A 19,868-nucleotide genomic window follows, 5' to 3' on the forward strand; every position below is an offset into this window, starting at 1 on the left:
ATTATTATTCAGCCAACAACATCCTTATACGTCTTCCCTCCTTTTCCTTCGCCCGTTGGCATTGAAAAAATAATAATAATAAAAAGAACAACATTACGTTAGAAGAAGCCATTGTACGGCGACGTCTTAAGAAGAAGAGATGGTGGTGGAAACTCATTGAAGCAAGGCAATAACGTTTTTACTACTATTGCTGACATAGAAACCCGCTGGTGCTTTTAACTAGTAACTAGGTCGGCGATCTGTATTAACTCTCTTTTTTATCCCCGCCAACCAGTCTGTCCGACCGAACGGTCATCAACTTTCTGTTCCTGCGTGTGTGCCTTTTAGTATTTTTCATTCTTTTCCAATGTTTTGTGTCCATACACCTCACACACACCAGAATGGCCGTTATAAATAGCATGGTAAGAAGAAAAAAAAACGAAACCCATTGCTTTTCTACTGTTTCGTTTTCAAAACCATAACATGCGATGGATAGAGTTTATGGGAAGTGCATTTACCTTGCTGCAGGCTGTCGATCCCTGACTCTCTCTCTCTCTCTTTATGACTGACAATTCCACATATTAATTGTTTTCTTGCCCTAATGAACAAATACGTGGTCGGAAATATTTAGTTTCTGATCATTTCTCTCCTAGAATTTGTGACGTAATGTTCTAATTATTGGAGGAAGTTTCAGAAATGTGAAGTATCGGATCTTGAAGACTTCGGTGGATTCCAGGATTATCTAGAAATATATATATAACCTGAGGGTTTCGAGTTTACAGATGACGCCCCGCAGAATCAAAATCGCTTAATCAATTCAATCAATCAACTGCTATTTGATCGATGTCTTTTAGATGGTCGCAGAATGTTTTAAGACTGCCTCTTGGCTTCCCGCAGGCTTAACAGATGCGGTTTGTAATAATCCAACTTACTGATTGTAGTATGATCTCAGACCAGTGTCTCTCAACCTGGACCATATGGGTCCCCTTGTGATCTTGAGATATTCTAAGGGAGTCGCGCGAGTGAAAATCAATTGGAAGGGGGAGAATTGAGGTGGTTAAGAAGGTGGCTAAAGAAGCCACAGAGAGCTGTGAAGAAATGAAGTTTATAAGTGAAATATGGTGGGGAAATTTTTGAGTACTTTCAAAATCCAGCAGAAATACCCATAAAACCAGGGCCATATTAGCGCATGGGCACATCCAAGCATGGCCTAGGGATTAATACATGATGAGATCTTACACGTGTAAGATCTCATCATGTATATATTTTGAGATTAAGTATGTTTATGTATAAGCTGCTACTTCCAGCTTAATACGTGGCCAAAGAACGCCATTTTGTTCTAAGGCCCATAATTTTTAGACGGTACTGAATAGACACCTCTCCTCCTAGAGGTAAGTTGACCAAGTTCTAGCCCAGGGATCCGGAGATCGACCTTAATTTGAGAAAAAAATCAATTCAATAAGTAGAAGAGGGTTTTTCTCTCTCTCTCTCTCTCTCGGTCTTTTCTGCGGCCCCACATCCGATCACAAGCCTTTTTCTACTTATTGAATTGATCACTGTGGTTTTATTTCCTCTTGATTTACATCCCATGTGACCTGCAGAATAGCCCATGGGTCAAAAAAGACTATATGGCTTCAGGTTGAGAGCCATCGCACTAAATCAAAGGTTTCCAAGTGGTGTTCCACAGAACAGAAGGGTTACACCACAATATCAAAAGCTATAAAACCTTTCACTTTGAGATTGGATCCCTGAATCTGAAGTTCGGCGATGGTTGAATGGTGTATGGATTTGGTCTGGATCGCATAGTGGAAACATAGTATAGACAGTCCGTGAATCCGGTGAATGGATGGGATGCGTTAATCAGATTAAGTCGGTTTCATGTGGTTGGCTTGCCAAGTTCAAGGCTGAAATGTGAGCCACCTTACTCCTGTTCAAGATGTCGTCATCACTCTCGTCACAGCGAGTGACTGAATCCCAACCTATCAACAGTTAAAAGTTCGTTCTGCCATTTTGAATCACGCATGAAAGTGTCCGTGTCGTCAGTCAGTCGAAGGGCTCCGAACACCCTTCTTCCAGTTGGTCTAGGTTCCGAAGTAAAGGAAATTCCAGGTTGTGGGGTCGCAGGGACTTTTTCCTTGATAGGGTTGTGAATTAATGGAATAGCTTATCCACCGGGGGGTCGTGAATTCTAACACAATTGGTGCGTTTAAAAAGTACGATAGAGACAGTGGGATAAATCGAGAAGCTATCCATACTTAGATAAGGCAACCCTAATCTTTTTCATGCGCAGTGTATTATATAGTATTATTTATTAGTTTTTTCTTTCGTGATGTATGCTTTTATATTGGGTTGCTGTATTTTGGTTGTATTTGTGTGCGATATCCATATTTTTCGTGGGAATCTTTTTCAGCCACCTCATTGGTCAATTTTCCCGTTGTGGCCTTTGCATTTTACCACAAGATAGAAATCAATGGTATCTTTGGATTGGTAATATCTGAACTAATCCAACGGCATCCAATTTGTGAATACGTCAAGGTTTGGTACCAGATCTATCAACAACACAGGTCTGCGATGGAAAAGCTTTCTTAAAAATAATTAGTGTTTTTTTTATAGTTTTTTATATGCTAATTACTGAAAAAGTAATTTAAAAATTCCATCGCATAGTTTCTGAGATAAAGGGAAAATCAAATTTCTCTGAATGGTAATACCATAAGCAGCGTTCAAATCACATTGTGAAGTTTCGCATTATAAGTAAATAGAGTAAATTATTGCGAAAGACATTTCAGTGATTTTAGAGTCATTTTTAGGTACTGATTCCGAATCTGGCATCTGGTTTTTTTATATTTGCTCCACTTTTTGAGTGAAAAATCAAGTTTCAATGGTAATACATAAGCAGCATACAAATCATATTGAAACTGCGTTATGAATGAATATAGTAAATCGTTGTCCAAGATATTTTAATCATTTTAGTGTGACTTTAGGGCCTATCATTATAAAGACAGAGCTAGGATACAAATGTGAGGAATGTATATTTACGAGGTGATAAAATAAAAATAAAAATTCCAAAATGTTTGGATTTGAGTTAATTCCCCCCGAAATAGAAATCGTTTTGTGGAAAAGCCTTACGTGATAGAAAAAAATGGATTTCATTCTTGAAATCAGCACTGAAAATCAGTTATAAAATTTTAAAAAGCTTCCAAAAAGTTGTTTTTTTCTCGACCTTACATGCAAAAAACAAAACTTGATTCGTCGTGATAGTGTCGACGTTTCTGTACAAAGAAAGAGCATCTAAATTGGGTGGAGGGGGTTCAAATTCCAATCAGGTAACGTTAGCAGCCTTTCACAGATAACAAGATCCGGCTGCTAATTAGCTCATCCAAAAACAACAAAAAAATCGAACGAAAACGAAAACGCTCCCAATGCGTCATCCCCCGATCGAAGAGAACGTTCTAATTTCACGAATATTAATCGAGAAAGAAAATGAATAGTTCTTCTTCTTTTTCCGATTTTTCGGGGCCCCCGAAATAGAGCATTTATTGCAAGTAAAAGAAAATGGAATCGATTTTTTTTTTATTCGGAACTTAATATTTTCTCGCACGAAATGGCAAAGAGGAGAGAGAGAGAGTTTAAGGATGAATATAAAGAAGTAGGAAAAAAGCAATTTACGAGAAGTGAGTGCATCTTAAAGAATAAGAAAGGAATAAAAAGAAATCAGTGTTAATGAACTGAAGAAAGAATAAGAAAAGTATGTCAAGCGGCCGTCGTCGTCTTGGAAATGTTTTGGACGAGTTCAGATCAACGACCCTTTCCTTTTTCGTGGTTCGTCTTCTTCGGGCAAATATAACATTACTTTTTCTCACTTGCATACGAAAACAGAAGAAAGGCGTGAAATAGCTTAAGGTATTTCCGCTTGTGATAATAATTCGAGACGTACCGGGACTTTATTACTATTATCCTCGAGTTCTATATGGATCGCCGAAGTGAAATCACATCGTCGATTCCGAAATGATCAGTGATTTCATAAACTCTTTACCCCCACGCAACATACGCATTGTGTCGTAGAGAAGTGGCAGGAGATATTTTGAGATTAAATCATATTTAATATAATAATAGAGCTCTGATTCTCAACCAGGGGTTTCTGCCTTTTTTGGTGGTCGCAACTTGGTTCTTAGGCTGGGCGCCCTTCGGTAAGACATGACAAGACAAGGCAGCTTTGACAAGACAAAGGTGCACAGCGGTTAGACAAGGCAAGACAACACAGCTTTAGTGTTGTCTTGTCATCATTATTTTGATGTCATTTTGCATCATCATTAAAACTTTGATGATGCGAAGTTTTAATTTTTTTGTCTTACTGGTTTTCGTTGCGCCATACAAATCAACGTGAACAACTGACTAAGCTTGTCCAAAAATCTGTCTGGTCTAGTCGTGTCTACCGATGTGCGTGTAGCCTTAGACAAGTTTGGTGATTGTTGTTCACGTTGGTTTGTATGGCACAACGCACAGCGGTTAGTCAGACAAATTCAAAAGTTCCGGCATACAAATCAGTGTGAACAAAAATGACCAAGCTTGTCTAAAAGCTGTCTTTTCTAGTCGTGTCTAACTGGTCTGCGCCTAGCCTTAAGCTCATCTAGTCCGATTTTTAAGCTATTTGACGGCCTTAGCGGGCCGAGATTCGGCAGAAAAATTCTGGTCTAGCTATACATAATGATCGAGCAGGGATGCCGCGTGGCATTTGAAATCCCAGTCCTAAAGTTATTGCCACATTCGTGACCAGTCTGGCCCAGTATGTTCCAAGGTTGATCATGACCGAGTATTACGGCCACTCCACCATTGGCGATGATCGTCAGATGTTGGAGGCTGGAAGGTATTGGAAGGCTGGCTGAAGAGAATTATCAGGACTTTCCAAAGAGAAGACCATTCATCCCAATCTTCCAATCCGTCTGGCCACTCATTGGTCGAAGAATGTCAAAAGTCACAACATAGAGAGTGTTCTGGAAGAAATTAATCGCCATTGAACATTAGGATAAGTTGAGCCAGTGTGTGTAGCGTAGCCAGCCTATGCCGCTGTTGCTTCATTGCAGCAGGGGGGAGGCAAACATTGAAAGCAAATATTTTCGAATAACTATTGGGCTAGACTGGACACGAGTGTGGCCCTAGCTTAAGGGTGCTCAGAACTTGAAAGATTTTCGATGCCATACAGTATCTCCTGGAAATGTTAATCATCTCCCTCAAACCGTTTAATCATATGGATATTATAGAGATATTCTCGAATCGTTTTGAGGGACTTGGAATGGGTTATTTGTGCCAGAACTGCCGGTCTGAGTACGAATCCTAAATAAGGCACGAATATTTTAGCTTGGGCGTTTTATAGGGTGTACAAAATAGGCGAAACAAAATAGCCCTGATACAACACCCACAAGATTTGTGGTTTTGTTGAGCTCTATGATTTTTCCCTGACAGCCGTATTGTCTCCACAGCATCATGACGCCCCGGGCAATATTATACTGTGGAACCTCCACCATCAACGGATAGAGGTACCAACATACCTATATTTAACTAATTTTCATACTCTAGAAAATCATAATATTGTACCAGATATTATCATGGTACCCGTGGGCACTTACATCTAAGTCCCGGATCTTGTCTAGTTGGGCCTTAGCGTTGAAACATCCTTACTGACAACAAAAAAGAGAAAACTTCGGAACACAAGTTGCTTTTCATACATGCAAATCGATACCGAAACCTGACTTGTTGGGCAATTGCTACAAGCAGCGCTGCCTGTTCGTGAAGACTTCAGCTGTACACTTTCCATGTTGAACATGATTGACATTTGTTTTGAAAGTCATTCAAAATATTTTCGTTTAAAATAAAATCAAGTTCAGAGTTTGAAAAAAAAACCACCTAAATGTAATAAATATTGAGGGTTTTTTCTCCCATTCTTCGGACGTCTTTAAACGTTTACTTGTTAAAAAAAGTAATATACAATGTGATTTATATTAAATGTTTGTATATATATGGTGCGTGTTACAACTGTTGCCTTGATGGAGCGAGCGCATTCATTGCTCTCGTCACCTCAAATTTCAGTCAGTCCTAAACACTAAATAGCGTTTAATGCAAGTACTATGAAACAATTACTTCCATTCAAAGAAAAGACTCACGTGCTTAACGTATGTTATATAAACATCATTCAGAATGCTTGTTAACACCCATTTTTTATAATTAAAATTTCCATGGATTTTTAAATACAGGGACCGACAGCAAAAGTGATAACCATAACCATGTATCGGTGTTAGGTTATGTTCTGAGCCTATATTGATGATCAGTCGCATCATCTTCACGCGTCTATCAATTCTATATATTGATTCCTTATAATCCTTTATAGTTAATATTCACTCATAGTTATGCATCAGTGCTCAGTCGTATGCATCGACTGCATCAGTGATTGTGATCATGTTTTTCCTCAGAACCATCTTTTCCATGCAATCCCATGAAGCTACACAATGTGGCACCCCTCGCGACACATTACCATCCCCCCCTCCCTCCATGCGCTGTTGGAAATGTCTGCCTCCGCTCCATTCACGACCAATATCTGCGCCTCGTCTTCATTCGCAGCTGAAGGTGCCTGCTTCCACTACATTCGAAGCTGAAAATCTTTGAATCGGTCTCATGTGCAGCTGAAGATGTCTACCTCCACTCCATTAGAAGTTGGACACGTCTGCCTCGGTTTCATTCACAAGTGAATATGTTCGCTTAAGCTCTGGTCCAGAAGGGATTGGTGCGATCGCCTCTTCCAAGAGCCGAATAATAAGGGGAAAATTCGTATTTCCCGTGAGATACGGGACGAACCGACACAAGTCACCCCCTCCCTCCCGGTACATCGACCTGGATCAGCGCCTGTTTTGTCCGGTCTATCTCGTTTTTTGGGAAAGTTTCCATTAAGGACACTCGTGATGCGAGTGAAACCATCCATTGTTACGAATTATAATAACAATTTGGTACGGTTGGTTAAGAATAATATTGTTACTCTTTTTTTAGTCAGAATTTTGTGTGTGTTGCCATTTCCCTATTAGTAATATCGCGAGACAAGCCTGTTGATAACGTTGACGATGTCTAAGGTTTGTCAATATCCGGGTCTCCTTATCGTCACCTTTTTTCCTTATTCTTTGAACGTTTCTTTATCATTCACTCATTGCCCGACTGATTAAAGACATGCGTTTGTCGTCGCTGTGTTTTCACATTTACTTTTCCTTTTGTGTCGTTTCGTAAGGGAGGGGCCAAAGGTCGGGCCACGACGCCATCACGGCTTTCCAAAACTTAATCCAATCAGTTATTGTGGTTTTTAATCAGAACTAAATTTATATACTCACGGAAACGGGAAATGAGTGTATCAATGCATTACTCACGTTCTAAATAACATTAAATTTTGAATTTAAAACTGGAATCGAAATCCTAAAAGCTCCAGATCCGATGTAACCTTGAAATCATTGGTATTTTTTGTGGAATTCAACAGCAAGCGTGGATCCGTGGGGGGGGGGGGGCGTTGGGGACGATAGCTCCTTCTAAGAGCCTAATTATATACGGGAAAAATTGTGTGTCCCGTAAAATTACGGAATGATCCGATGCACCTGTATATCGCAGCTGCAGTTTGTCTGGCACCACTCTATTCGCAGGAAAGGTGTATTGCATTGTATATTCATTGATTATTGGAGGGTCTCTGCCCCCCTCACAGAATTTGTTTGGGGGATAGGACCCCCCCCCCCCCCAGATCCCGGCACCTATGACCACAATGTTAATAAAATGCTTAAATGCGCGCGTGCTGCTTGAGAAGTTTGTTGATCGATAGTTCTCAAAACAAACCTAAAATTGGTCTTCGGGGTTTCCAGGGCACTTTAATATCCACACAGGGTTTAAATCTTTATTTTTTTTTTAATCTAACTAGCTAACACCGTTTTTACTCCGGCGGTGACCTATCTGTTAAAAATTCTTCGGAATATGGACTGATCGGTTAATAAGTAAGTAACTAGCTAACCCTGAAGGTCCACCTTGTGTAGTTCGAAGAGCCCAAGAATTGTACGTTCACAGTTGCCCGGTGTAGTCACGACCCTGTTGTGGTATCAATCTATTTTTTGTGCACCTCACGAATAAAAAAAATTGAGCGTTAGCGTCAACACGAGCACTGTCTATGTCCTCAAACTCGGATCTGCCTTGAACTCCTCGCGAGTACGTAACTGGACGCTCTTTTACAGTTTTTCGTCAGCAGCAGGTGGAAGAAACGTGGTCATGAAACTATTTCGCATCCTCAGCACCAATGGGAACGAGAATAGATTGTATATTACGGTAAATGTGTGATACAAATCGGTTTCTATACATAATAATCCCAGTTATTAAGCACAGTGCCGTCTAACGCATGGGCCCGACCGGGCACGGGCCGTGGGCCTCAAGAGAAGAGGGAGCCTCACGAAAATTAGAACTGGTTGAAGTTCTCGAGAATTTGTCAGGTAGGGCTTCAGAAAAATCAGTTGGTCCGGGGGGAGGGGCCCGCGACGCTCTTGAGATGGCTCTGATTACTCATACTTACCAATCGTTTTGGTAAGTTTGATAAATTTATCACTTTTACCGGCGAATATGCCCAAGCGTCGTTTATAAATTTGCTAATTGCTGACAATTTATCGCCTTCATCTGTGATTATGCATAATACCCTAGTGTAATTAGTGAATTGATAAATATGAAAAAAATTTTTAAACTAATCTAGCATGTGTGATGAATATAGTCGCACCCCGATATAATGATAACAAATTTTACGATCAAACCCCCGATATAATGATTCAATACATATATAAATTACCATTGATAGTATATTATACGATTTATCGTGTTTAACAACGACGCGTCACTCGGGTATCATGCATAACTTCTGGTAAAAGTGATAATTTTTTGAGTACTCATTGAATTTACCAACGACACTTGGGTACTATGCATAATCGCCGGTGAAAGTGATTAATTTAGGGAAATTCATCAAACTTACCAAAATGCTCGGCGATTATGCATTACAACCGAATTTATCACATTCACCGTAACATATGCAATAATATCTCGTAGCCTTTGACAATAACGTACAGTACACGCTAAGTATAGCATCCACCACAATGACAAAAAGGCTCGTAAAAATGTCAAATTGCGGACGCAGAGCCACCTAACGGTCGAATGTAGGAGCCATCATCTTGTTGTTCATCCATCCGAGTGCTAGAATTGCATACGTATTTCATAATATGGATCGTTTCCTGTTGTTTTCGGCGGCAATTTTGTCGGCCGATTAGCGTCCACGTTCCATAAAGAAGGCCCCGAGGAGAAAAAGAGAAGGTGGATGGAGGACACAATCCATCCGTAATACGTATACGAACACATAAATGGAAGCCGCGGCTGGGATTGTGCGCTTCCTGCCTTTGCTGTATATATTGGCCTGTGTTTGAATATGACATGAACGGAAAAGAGTCGTTTTGGCATAATATAATCCTCGTGAACAGAGAGAGAGATGGACGTGTTTCCGCTGCGAGGCGACACTTCTTCTTATTGTAATCGGTGGAAACGGGCACTTTGTGGTGGTGATGGTGGAGGTTGGTGTCAAGCCCATTTTCTTCTAATAGAAAGAACACGAGAGAAAGAGAGACAAACCATTAATCCCAATTCAAGATCATTTTGTGTCTATTTAGTGACAGACGTTTCTGTCTTGTCTTGGCATTATATCCCTTTGGAAAACAGTGTCGGTTCAGGGAAGATCGTGGTCTCAACAGCCTTGGTGAATGGCCGCTGCAAAGCGTTGGAGAATCTGGCGAAGCGCGGATCCAGGGCTAGGTGTCGTGAAGGGGGTGACGGACTGTGTAGGCTCGTCTCGTAAACATTTATGGTGAGTGGCACTGCTGTGCGTTGAAGCTTTGATCGAGCTTGGATCCAGGGTGTGTCATTAGGGTTGACAAATTTTCGAAGTTCGTAGGATCATCCCGTTATGGTGAGTGACACTACTGGGGGGAGGTGGCATTCAAGTATTACGTCAGCAGATTTTTAGCCTTTTTTGACCCCCCCCCCCCCGGGCCGGCAGCAAAACTCAGTGAGATTCTCCAAACTCTCCGCTCAAATGATGGTTTGTTTCACCGCAAGCTCCAGAGCTCCAGCAGGAAGCAACTGATGCCCCCTTTCCGTGATAATTGATCCAAAAAAACGTACATGATAGAAACTGAGCGTATCATGGGCTCCCAAGTCCTTGAGTGGGGTGGCGGGACATAGACCAGGGATATTGGCAGTCTCCCAAGTGGAAGTATTTAGTAGGGTTTTTTTTTTTTTTATCGACACCCCCCGGCTTCAAGTTTAGAGCCTTATCAGCCTCCCCCTTGGTAGGAAACAAAAGAAAATTTCGTTTTAAAATGTTAAAATGATTCAACGTTTAAAATTACACTTTTCACAAATAGAGAGCTCTTCAGACTACGTTCTCGATCTTCTCTTTTACCGGAATTATAGCTCCAAAAACATACAGTAAAACCCCCTTTTAACGGACACTCCCTCCCTTCAGATGCGATCACTCCTCTTTTACGGCCAAATAAAAATTTCCCTTTGTGTAATAAAAAGTATGGATTTTAAACCCCTGATTATAACGGTGACCCCTTTTTTACGGATGAATTTTTTTGTCCCGCCGGTGTCCGCAAAAGAGAGGTTTTACTGCACATGAGTGCACTATGGAGTTGCCTTAATCGTATGTAACTTTCGATACACAAAAATAAAAAGAAATAATTTTTCTTACTTAAGACGTCACACCACGTTAAAGAATATAACTCCTATTTTTACGGATGAATTAGAAAATCACTTCAAGTGGAAACATTGCACTATATTAGAGGTTCTCAACCAGGGGGTCCTTGGAAAGATTTCAGGGGGTTCGTGAGCTTGATTGAAAACACAGTTAAGTCACTAACTTTACGTAATCACTGAAACCACTCCGAAAATTAGTCCGTGCTCTTCATCATTAATGGTGCAAGAGGGGGTCCATGGACCTCAATAGGTTGAGAACCTCTGCACTACATCAAGCATGCCTGTGTTACATCGGTTTTTTTTTTACGCTGATTACTAGGCTGATTTATCTTTTCGAAGTATTTGACAACTTCAGCCTGACATCGAAAATATTTTGTCGGGAAATTTTAGGATCCATAGATTTGTATGTGAAAAAGTAGCGCATGATCTGACTAACGATTATTTCTAATGATTTAGATAACCATACCGGTCATCTGGGTTGGTCAAACCAAAAAAAAAAAAAATCAACAAAATAATCACAAAAGCAGCTGCGATTGGGTACAGTGCCGTCTTAAGGCACGGCCCGGGGACCTCAAGCGAAAAAAAGGGCCTCACAAAAATGGGATCTGGTTGAGATTTTTGAAAATTTGCGTGGTAGGGCCTCAGAAAAATCATTTGGCCCATGATGCTCTTAAGACTGCCCTGATTGGGTATAGTAGCGACAGTAATCAAAGGTAACCGATAATGTGTGTGTGTGTGCATTAACTATGGGTTCGCCCCCTACAAAAACACTGCATGCTTCCAGGGACGCTTAATGTAACACACCAGGCATCCTTCCGAGGACTGAGATGCGTTACGCTAGTACTAATTGGCGACGCGAAAAGAGGAAAACAAGATGGAATTGATTGTTTTGTTTCATAACTTAAAATACCTTAAAAATATTTTAATCAGTTGCGCAATCACATAGTTATTTGAAAAATCACTGTAAAACAAGATATACTTGCGAAATCAATTGGTATTTCAATTTATCCGAATAGTGATTTACTTGGAGGATAAGTTTTTCACTCAATTTCCGACTCGGAATGTTTTAAACGTAGAGTCACATGGGACAGACACTGAATATTTTGCCGCGAAACGCTGACCATTTTTACAAAATTGTTAAGAGATAAAAGACGGTTTTGAATTCGTATATTGCATTGGTACGTTACCAGGGAGGGCCGTCTTAAGAAATTATGGTGACATCCCCATAGGCGGAGATAGACCTGGAAGACGGGGGCACGATGATGATGATGATGATGTCAATTCATTTATGCATTAGATCAGTCGACTTCACCTTTGATGCTGGGGGGGGGGGGCGTATCTCCGCCCATGGTAACCCCCTCCCACGCCAAACGGTTTTTGGGGACCCTGATTTCCATGTACAGTATTTCAAGACGGAAACATCGGCATCCCCAAAAAAAAAACATGCCTATTTAGAGAAATGCTGAAATATTTTTATGACAAAAAAAAAAATTTCAAATTTTTTTTTTAATAAAGTCGAATCTCGTTTTTACGAATACCGTTATAGTGAAAATCTCGTTTTAACGAATACCGTTATACTGAAAATCTCGTTCTAACGTAGACATTTCTAATCCCCCAGGATTACATAGGAACAATACAAAAACCTGGAATTCCTTTGCAACGATGTGATTTCTCCGGTCTCTTGGTGCTTGTTATAACGGGATTCGACGGTATATAAATAAATGTATGCAATATAATCCCAAGAGATCCGTAAGATCTGTTCAAGTAATTTATTAGCGCTAAAAAACACACACAGACACATGCACAGGGCCGCAACTAGATACTTTGTCACCCGGGACAAGCCGGAATTTTGGCGCCCCCTTGCATGTAGAAGAAGCAGATAAAGCGTGGATTCGGCACCCGGGGTACCAGACCCGCCTGCCCTTCCCCCTATTTGCGGCCCTGCACATGCATGCCCGAACAGGAATTCTAACTCAGACCTGCACAGTCCCTTACCACTGGACTACCAGGCGGAAACTGGTTGAAATAATTTTAGGAGGGTAGAAAGAGGAATAATTTTTTGTAATTGGTGGAAGAATAATTTCAGAATGACTGAAAGAAATGTGATAATCATGTAGAATTCCCATTTTAGAACTTTCGAAACAAATAATTTGAGAATTAATGAAAGAAATAATCCCCCAAGAGATTATTTCATAATAAATTTCAAAAATAATTGATTAATTATTGAAAGAAGCAATTCCAAGTCATTTGCTCTGATCATGAAACCAGAGATGGCAATTAATGCCAAGATATATCGGGAAGGAAATAATTATTCAGAATAATTTGAGGAGTAATTTCGCAGAATAACAAAAGAAATGATTAATCAAAAATATTTTCAGAATTGGTGAAAAATGAATAAAGGTCTCCCCTAATTATTTTCGCCTTTTCGCCCCCTATTTAACTCTAGGCCTGACAGGCCCTTCTATCAAGATGTCACTGTAAATCAGTGCCATCTTTACGCATGGGCCCACTCCTAGAGGGGGGATGGGGCGGAGGGAAATTAAGATGTGAGATATGGCAGTGTTTCTCAAAGTGTGCTTCACGGCTCTTAGATGCGTCGGAGGGAACGTGTGTCGAAATCTATGTGTACTCATTCTGAGTTATGAAATGGGTCTTTTTGCGATCATTCTGGTAAATCAGTTTCCCAAAATTTTTTGTCCCACACATCACCCCCTTCTCCAGAAATATTTTTCTCCCATCGCCCCCCCCCCCCCAACGCAATGTGACCCATAGGATCCTATGTTATACCCGCAGCTTCTACCGCCTCCCCCTGAAACATTCCATCACCCTTAAGGGATCGTTAACGCCCACGTTGGGAATCACTGTGGTAAACGATCGCAATCTTGCCTCAAGAATGAGGCAAGGAAGCCGCGTGTATTAAAAATTTGAGTACCACCGAGTTAGGGCATTATATTGGTTTGATGCATTTTTACTTACGTCACCAAAGATAAAAGTGAATTTCTTATGAATTCAATTTTGTGCCAAAGAATCGCTATTTCTCCCCCCCCCCCCTCCCAAGTTCAATAACGTGCAGGCGCAGATCCAGACGGGAATGATCTCCCCCCTCTGAAGCGCCGGATAATACGGGAAAAGTCTGTATCTCATAAAATACGGGACGATCCTACGAACTTGCACTATCAGTCATCTCCATCGACGCATCGCCCTGGATCTGCGCTTGTTAACGTGATCCCCCCCCCCCTTATGGCTGTGCTTCTCAAAGTGAGAGTAGCCAACCTTTGTCGGGGACTTCTTGACGCTTTGGAAATATTGATGTGTTCATAAACGGATGCAGGCTCTTCGAACGAGGGAGAGGGGCGACCTTATAGAGAAAAAACGGAGTGATTTTCCACCTTCACCCGCCCGCCCCCCGCTATTCCAAATTTTTTGGGGGGAAGGGTACTTCTGTATCTGCATGTGTGTGTGTATATGCCTATTTATGCTTTGAAGTGGTTCTTTTATGAATGCACGATATTTTCTAAATTAGTCCGCGGAGCCGCAGATGTACCATGAATAAGCAAGGCAGCCGCGAGTGCCAAAACTGAGAACTACTGATCTAGGGCAATGGATATGACTCTCCTCCCACCCCAACCCTACCCCACGTTCTCAAACTTCTACTACTCGTGGCTCTCTTGCCTCAGCAACATTCGAATACGGCTTCCCGGAATAATTAAACAACGAACTACTCTCTCTCCAGAAAATTAAACAGGCACGCACCAATATCAAACATTCACCGCGACGCCCCCGACACGAGTTGGTGACGCTCGTAGGAGCAGCGACGCGCACTTTAAGAGCCACTACTTTACCAAACACCAACTCTGGCCATATCGCTATATTGCAATTTACTGCCATTAGTGAGATGGGTTGGAAGTGAAGGCGTTGTCTGTCGGTGGTCGCCTCGAGTTCATTAGGGGAAAATACCTTATCTATATCCTCCCTTGGGTTCGAACCCGGGACCCTGACAACATTCTTCACGATGGTAGACGAGCACCTTACTACCACGCCACTCGGGCACTAAAACATTTATCCCCGTTTGGACTCACATTTAGGGAACCATTGTAAATTAATCGATGCATATTTAATGTGGAAGGATATCGTATCGAAAAATTGAGGAAAAAGTGAGTTCGAAACCGTCCACAAATAGGTATAAGGTAACAACAACCCCCCCATCCCCCCCACTAATGGCGGAACTCGTCTTCTTTCCTCGAAATGAAAAGTTCCGCTTAAGATACAACGTTCCACTTAGAGGAGTCGGTCGCATCCACACGACACGAACGAAGAGAAAGAAAATCCTTTGCCCTTGATCCAATCCACAACACGTACCAGAGTGGCATCGAGTCTCGGACTTCCGATAAAACGGTTAAAAAAAAAATACATACGAAATAAATGGGAAAAAGAAGGTCGATGTAACGGGTTGAGAGATTCTTTTCCTTTTCGTTCTGGAATTGGGTTGTCGATCCTTTTTGGAAGGTCGTCGCACTGAACAACCTTTTTCTTGCTCTTTTTGGCATCGTCTTTAGATGCTGTGTGTGTGGATCATCGTCTCTTATTATTATTATTATTACCGCCGTGTGTGTGTGTATGAGATCCTAACCTTCTTTCTTTTTTTTTTCCTGTGCTCAAGAAAGTTGAATCTCCTGCTGTTGATGACGATTAGAGAAAAAGAGGAGATTATTTAAAGCGTTATATTATGGACAAAACCAGCCCTTGGGCTGTCTCTAAGGCTCTTCTTCTCTCTCGCTCCTACTTTTCTGCGGAGTCTACTTTTAGATTCCTCTCTCTCTCTGCGTTCACAAATCGGATGAAGCCAATTTTTGATTGGTCGCTTCCTGTCAATCAAAGCTTTCGTTGTTCCAAAACCTCGTTTTCTCTAACCCCGTGCATGTCATGAAGTGTATTGAAAGTGTGTGTGTGTGTGTATATGTGTTCTGCGAAACTGCCCTCTCCATCTCTCGCTGAAACCAACGACTTCCTGATAATCTGCACTTCCTCATTTGCACGTCGTTTCAGCTACGTTTCGCGCATGTGCAACACTCGTATGTGGTGTTTTATTTTATTATTATTGTATCATTATTCAATTATACGGGTAAGCGGTGGGGGGAGTTGTCGTGGCACATTGTCGTTTAGAATGAGATTAATAATGAGGGTTTTTTGCCTTGGTATTGTGTTGAGATTGGTTCGGGTTGGGGGGGGGGTGAATAAGGAGGGTCCAAACGAACTAGGATTTGGGATTTTATCCAATTTCTCACATCGTTGTAGACTAAGTATCTTCAACCTGTTGCTCGCGAGCAACATTGAAGCATCCCCAAGAGTGTTCATTGCTAATGTCCGACCCAGGAGATTATTGGCCTTAAAAAATTTCTGCGGTTTTCATTGCTGAGAAATACAAGGCTTTTGACAAGACGAGACGAGGGAAATGATACTGTAAGACCAGTCGAGGCCCAGGCTTTGTCCCTTGAGGGATATAAGCCTTTTACCCCGAGGGGTTGGACCACGCTGATTTAACTGCCCCAGGTGAGGAAAATGATACTGGCATTATGTAAAAGATAGTAACGTTAGTACTTGGGGTGCCACTAAATGCCTCAACCTGGAGTGAGTCCTGTCAGCCCCACCCTTGAGGGGACCATGACCGCGCGTTAACCATCTCACCGGCATTGACGAGATACCTCGTCTTGTCAAAAGCCTTTTATTTCAGCAGTGAAAACAACAGATATTTGAAATTTTAGTGTCATTATGAAGGATGCCGTAAACGTTATGACTTTCAAAAACTCTTTATTGTAATTTCTAATGACCGGTTTCGTATCCACAATAGGTTTCATACAAAGTTGTTCGATACTTTTTCAAGTCGCGAGCAGGGGGGGGTCGCGTCAGTGAGGCTGACAGGACTCCAGTCCTAGGACCCGAGACGAATCTCACAATGTTTTGTGTTTTCATGCTATAAATTCACTGCTGAAGGGCCCGTGAAAAGTCTGGTCTAGGGGCCCAGGATGTGGGGACCATACGCGTGGCACAGACGGTGCTCGCGACTTAAAAAAATGTCGGACTTTGTATCAAACCGGTTTTGGATACGAAACTGGTCATTAGAAATTACAATACAGAGAACGTTATAACTTTGCGGCATCCTTGATAATGACACCAAAATTTCAAATATCCGTTGTTTTCACTGCTGAAATAAAAGGCTTTTGACAAGACGAGGTATCTCGGCAATGTCAATGAGATGGTTAACGCGTGGTCATGGTCCCCCTCAAAAGTGGGGGGGCTCACTCCAGGTTGAGGCATTTAGTGGCACCCCCCCCCCCCCAAGTACTACCGTTACTATCATTAACGTAATGCCAGTATCATTTCCCAGCTCACTCATGGCACCATGAAGAACCATGTCACACCGATTAGGAATTGTTACAGCCATCCAATATTCTTTTCTAAACGTTTCGTCAATAAGTGACCTAACTCTCTGACTGTGTACGGGCAAGGCAGCATCTAGATACTCCGTCAGACACCGTTTATATATAGATGCCCCCCTTGTAACATTGAATGAACGGTAAAATTTGCATTCCGTGGCCCTTCCAGCATGGGCCCAGGTCTTCTTCGACCACCTGCTAAAATCTCTTCATTGAGACAGAGCGGTGGGCCATGATCGGATTAGGAGGAGGAGGTATGGTGCCCGGGACATCCGACCCATCTGTTATTCCCCTAGTGCAGAGGTCTTCAACCTTTTTATATTCTCGAGCACTGCCTGTACCAATCATCAAAAGGAGAGCACCTTCACGCCAAGTTTGGCATACGAATACTTGTAAGCAGGCTGATTTCTATCCTTGAATGCAATTTGTGCAAGGTATTTAATTTGACCAAGTGCTCGCGAGCACAAAATCGGACAGAAGCCTTGAGCATTCTGGATGTTTCAGAGAGCACCAGGGTGCTCGCGAGCAACGGGTTGAAGATGCCTGTCCTAGTGGCTGCCAGTTCACGAGTGGTGATTTTTTTTTTACCCCACCTACGCAGGTGCCATCTATCTCCCTAAAGGGTGATGAAGGACCCGCCATCGCAATACGGATTCAAATATAAACCGCCTTACATTTTCATTTGAAGAGACAGCATAGTTTCCCAAACTTTTTGTTCCCCTCCCCCCTCGCCCCTTTTCATCAGAAATGTTTTTTTCCTCTCATCGCCCTGCAACTCAAGTGAACACGTAGGATCCTATAGAAGTCCGTAGCTTATATCACCCACCAGGGGGCGATACTGCCCACTTTGGGAAACACTGATTTCAAAAACCAAAACAGACGCATCAACAGAAACTAAAACGGGAGTTTTTCACCTTTGGTCAATAAAATGAAGCCCTCGGAAAAATGAAGGTCACGGACCTACTTGTGCTTGTATAATGAAAGGCAAGGACCTCCATTGTGGAATAATTTTCAGCACAAGGCAACGTAAAAAAATTAGTTTAATTTCTTTCTCATCCAAGCTCATGAACTACCCCCCCCCACGAAATCTCTCCAAGGACCCCCCCCCCCAATAGGTCCGGGGTTAAGAACCACTGAGCTAAAGGGTAAATGCATACGTGCTCAACCCGTGGTTCGGCGGCCAAATGTGGCCCTTGGAGTCATCTGACGTAAACCCGTGACCTCAAACATAAATTCGTAAAAAATTAACTAAGCTGCACGTTTTCAGGGAACTTACAGTAAATTTTGTAGGTCACTGAGGGATCCACTGTGCAGTTTCACATCAGGACATCATTTAAGTGGCCCGACACATTTCTAGATCACTCAAGTGGCCCGCGCAATATTCATAGACCACTTGATTGATCTGTGGCACAGTTCCAGATCACTTAAGGGGTACCCGCACCACTTTTACAGATCCACTCAAATGACCAGCGGTGCAGTTTCACATCACTTAAGGCACCCGCAGCTCATATAAAGATCACTTCAGTGACCCGCGGCATATTTACAGATCACTAAAGCAGCCCGCGACACATTCACAGATCTTTTAAGTGACCCGCGGAATATTAACAGACCCCCTTAACTCACTGTGATCACTTGAGTGGCCTACGGCACGGTTCCAAAGTATCTAAGCGGCCCGCGGTGCTGTTCCACATCACTTTAGTTCCCCGCGGCACAGTTCCACATCGCTCAAGTGTACCACGGCGCATTTACAAATCACTTGACGGGGCCCGCGACACGTTCTCAAACCGGTGAAGTGGCCCTAAAGGTTGAGCACCCCCTGGACTAATGCGAATCGCTTCATTCTTACTACAGGGGATTGCTCTTTGTCACACATTCTAATACAGTATATCCGTCTTATATGCGAATAAGGTTTAACTCGTTGGGGTTTATCTTCTGTTATAAAAGGGAGGAAAGAGTTTGTTCGAGGCCAGAAGGGCCTGAAATATCGCTTTTATGAAGAATTGCTTTGTTTACGAAGAATTGCATTGTATGTGTGTGTGTGTGAGCACCTGATATGATATGCCGAGTGGCAAAAACGGGAGTGGCATTTTTCTTGGACAGAAAGTCATTGTTTCATTTTTATCAGGAATAATATAAGGGGGGGAACAACACACTCACACACAATGGAGGACGGTTACTTCAAACATTACAGTCAAATCGGAAAACTGTTTAGTCGATTGTTTCGCTATTTCCCACGAGAAGAAACAACACGATTAGATACCCCTGAAATACTGTCTATGTAAAATAACTTTTGGTCCGTAGACATATACATTAAGCGTTATATTACATCTATGTTTCAGGTCGGTCGGCTCCCCAGAGTCAAATCAGGCTCCTCCCCGCGTTGTGGGAGAATCTAAGATTTGTTTTAATGCAAAAAAAAGTTGTCTCGAGTGCTGCCCGCAATCATCTAAGAATGTTTTTTTAATATATAGGGTGTTCCATAAATTTGTCAGCAGTTAAAATATCCATTAAAATTGAAGGAATACGGTATATTTAGTGAAACCTCGATACAACAATATTCTGCGGACCAAGAAAAAATATCGTTGTAGAGGGATTACCGTTATATCGATAGGCAAGATTATCTTTAGACAGGCAGATAGAACCGCTCACGACCTTGAA

General features: G+C 42.0%; 1 protein-coding gene across 2 annotated transcripts in view; it reads left to right on the forward strand.

Moving 5' to 3' along the window:
• LOC149065910 (uncharacterized) overlaps positions 1 to 19,868 on the forward strand; it is a 99,529-nt gene that overhangs the window by 15,778 nt on the left and 63,883 nt on the right. Inside the window, exon 1 of one of the 2 annotated variants that reach the window (XM_089253392.1) lies at positions 2,518 to 2,543. The exons of the other annotated variant lie outside the window; for it this stretch is intronic. The gene's annotated coding sequence lies outside the window, so the exon portion shown is untranslated. Of the gene's footprint in view, positions 1 to 2,517; positions 2,544 to 19,868 lie in introns of those variants that run through there. 2 annotated transcript variants of the gene reach the window in all.

Source organism: Pholcus phalangioides, unplaced genomic scaffold (assembly GCF_987345545.1).
Source record: "Pholcus phalangioides strain wild (caught in Gottingen) unplaced genomic scaffold, Ppha-v1.0 ptg000037l_1, whole genome shotgun sequence".
Classification (NCBI taxonomy): Eukaryota; Metazoa; Arthropoda; class Arachnida; order Araneae; family Pholcidae; genus Pholcus; species Pholcus phalangioides.